Consider the following 3,424-nt stretch of genomic DNA (forward strand, 5'->3'; position numbering starts at 1 on the left):
TATATTTTCTCCCTTGATTATGTTCCAAAACTATTTGCACGGACTGAATTGTTCTAACTTTTAAGATTCAAACTCATCAGGCAGAGACTCCTTTGCTTTTAAGGTCACTAAGTGAACAAAAAGCAAAAAGTATCCAAAATGTCACAGGATTTTTCATATTCACCCCCAGGAATCCTTCCCTTCTGCCTTTGAGCTTTGCACTACTGTTTCTCTAGATCAACTACTTTAAAGCTTAAAGATAGACTTTTTTTTTAATGTTAAAAGATGTTTTAAAAGCTTGTCAATTTTACATAGATATTAAATACAAATTGCCATGACCTAAATTTTTCATGTTGATAGGTACAAACTATACAGTATAATCTAGGATTTCTAGGGTCGCTCAAAGAAAACATTCCTATAACATGGACTATCTACAAGAATAATGGCAATTATGATTTAGAATTCCAAAATTCCCTCTCCCCACTTCATTGTAATGGCTCCATGTGGATGGATTACAGTGATCTTTAGATGTCCTATGTGGTATCTGCACATTTCAGTGATCAAAGTAGGGATAGGCAGATGTGGAAATCAGTTTTGATTTTCTCTCACTTTGCAGCGTTTCCTCACTGTTGACAACTTCTTTGATGCCCAGAGGACTCTTCTGTGAGGAAAGGAATGCTCACCACTTGTACTATGTTTAAAGCCTAATTTATAAACCTTTAGATAATTAATATATGTCCAAATACTCACACATTACTAAAATGACTTATAAAAGAAAACTTCATAAATTTAACTAATTTTCTGTATGTAAACACTGATGCTAAACTTAACGTTTTTTCAATCAACTGAAACCACAAGTCTGATATATTAAATATTCTTAAATGTTTTCAACACATTTTAAAAAATATTATATATGACAATGATTACAAGAGTGATGAGTACACTTCGTTACAAAAGCATACTTAGATTTATTTTTAAATTGTCTTTATGTTCTTGTTCTTTTTCACATTTACCTCTCACACTCTTTAAGGTTATGGAAGGGGCTGACAGCCTTTCTTTCAGGACTTGAGATGTGTGTGCTGAAGTGACTTGCCTGAGTCCATCAACTAACTGGATAAGCTTTTCGTGCAGTTGGACTTTATCCATTGCCTTAGGAGCTAAAAATAGCTGAAATTATTGACTTTGATCCATCAGATATGCTTTGAATTTTTTTTAATGACCTAATCTTTCTTCCCAAATGGCTGAACTTCATAGTAAAGGTGATAAAAATATACTTCCCCACTCTGTTTTGGGTATCTTTTTAAAAAAATACAGCTTTATATGTCTTCCTTGCAACTGTTGTTCTGAGTTTCTTTTTTTAAAATCATACAATGTAGAAGAAGTCTATTTTGCAACCACTTGTTTTGAGTCATTCTGACCTTGTGAGTGAAATCTAAGGCCTTTGCACCACTTTGTTTTCTTTCTCACCAACCACTGAGATGTTGGATTTTTTCATCTTTAGATAGCAATATTATAAATAATTATAAATTATAAATAATTGATATTTGATCACTGACATGAATAGATAGTAGACAGATAATTGCAATGATAAAATTTCTGTTCTTTAGGAGTTTTCATACCAAAATAGCCAAAATAGATTGGAATATATTCATAAGACAATGCTTTTGTTTTTTCTCAAACTCAATATTGTTAGGCCTCAGTTGCTTCCTGAGGGGATAATAATATTTCCTCCATCTATTTTCAGGGCGTCATTATAAAAATTTATGAGTTGAATTAGTGGCTGTGAAAAGCCTTTCGTAGACTACTGTCCACATTATTGTATTTGCTTTTTGATCTAGTGCATACTGATGATGTAATTAAACCAATAAATCTGGACACAAATGAATAGTAAGGGGTAATTACATCCCTCTGTGTCTTTGTGTCTGTGATAAACACGACTACAGAAGAGAAAGAGAAGAGGCAGTGTTTCTGTCTTAGAAGGAAATTCTGCTGTCACCCTCAGGATATTCCCAGAAAGTTAAAAGGAAAGTAAAGACAAGTAACACAGTAAAAAAACTTCAATATATTTAAGAGGGGAGGGGAAAAAGATAAATATAAACTTGGAAAATGATGGATTCTCAATAAATGTTTACTTCATAAATGAACAAATTAATTGCATAGGGTAGCAGAAAGTCAGTAGCTTAGCTTAGCTTAGCTTTTATTATTTCTTTGGAAAACCTTGAGACATAAGCACAATGAATTGGGTGAGGCGGGCATATTGATAAAGAGAGTTTATCTGATTTTGAAAGAGATGAAAATGACTCTTGGAACGCTGGCCTAGCCATGGGAAAGGGCCATTCCCACTCTGCTTCTGCTCACGAATGGGGCCAAGCCTTCGAAGTCAAGCCTGCCCCAAAAGAGCAGTCTGGCACAAAGCAGGGATGACCCAGACCAAACCAAGACACCAAAAGTGCTGTCACAAAAAACGTGCCTTAAGATTCCATCAGAAGTTGGTTTAGGAGAGTTTACCATCTGGGTAAAAGCGAAGCCAGTAAGAGATCCTCAGATGGACTGGTTGGCTGATATGACCCCAGATACTGAGCCTTCCGCTGCTATCCTTATTCCACCTGAACTGGGGACAGAAATGATGGTTCTCAACAAGGACAACGTCTCATCAAGGGATGTAGTTTTCCTCAAAATCAGCTGCAGCAGAAATTACTGAGGTGAGAATTACTAAATTGTGTGACTAATATATGTATTTCCCTCCTAGGTACCAGTTGCACTGTCCTGTCTACAACAAGCATGCTGTCTTCCCAGGGAGAGAAAAGACTAATGTACACAACTGGTTAAAATGATCAAGCATAGGATGAATAAAATCAGTTCCTATTTTTAAAAAAAGATAGGTCTGCAGAGAGAAAGACAAATGTGGATCCTTCCCAGAACTATTAATTTATTTTATTGTATTTTATTTTACTTTCTTTTATTTGTAATCTTTAAAAATTTTTTTTTTGGTAGAGGAGGTAATTAATGATTTATTTAATGGAAGTACTAGGGATTGAACCCAGGACCTTGTGCATGCTAAGCACTCACTCTACCACCTTACTTTTTTATTGAAGTATAGTCAACTTATAATGTTGATTTTATATTTTTTTTGTCTCTGAATCAGCTGAGACCTTCATTTCAGACATTCTCCAGCCTTTTCAAGCTGTTTAAAGTTTAAAATTAGCATCATTACATCAGAACAAAATCTCTTGCTAAGTTACTTTATGTTTTCAGAAGTTGTATTCTTATCCATGAATCATCAACTAGCTTTTTGAGATGACATAGCTTCTTCCCTCCACTCCTCACCAACTAAATTTGGTTTTGGTTTGAGGGTTCTTTTCATAGTCTGAATGTCAAGCGTATCTCCAAAATTCCACAGCTATTAAGGCTTTGCAGTTTAAGATCATGACCCAGAAGGCTACTG

This window comes from Vicugna pacos, chromosome 5 (genome assembly GCF_048564905.1).
Source record: "Vicugna pacos chromosome 5, VicPac4, whole genome shotgun sequence".
NCBI lineage: Eukaryota > Metazoa > Chordata > Mammalia > Artiodactyla > Camelidae > Vicugna > Vicugna pacos.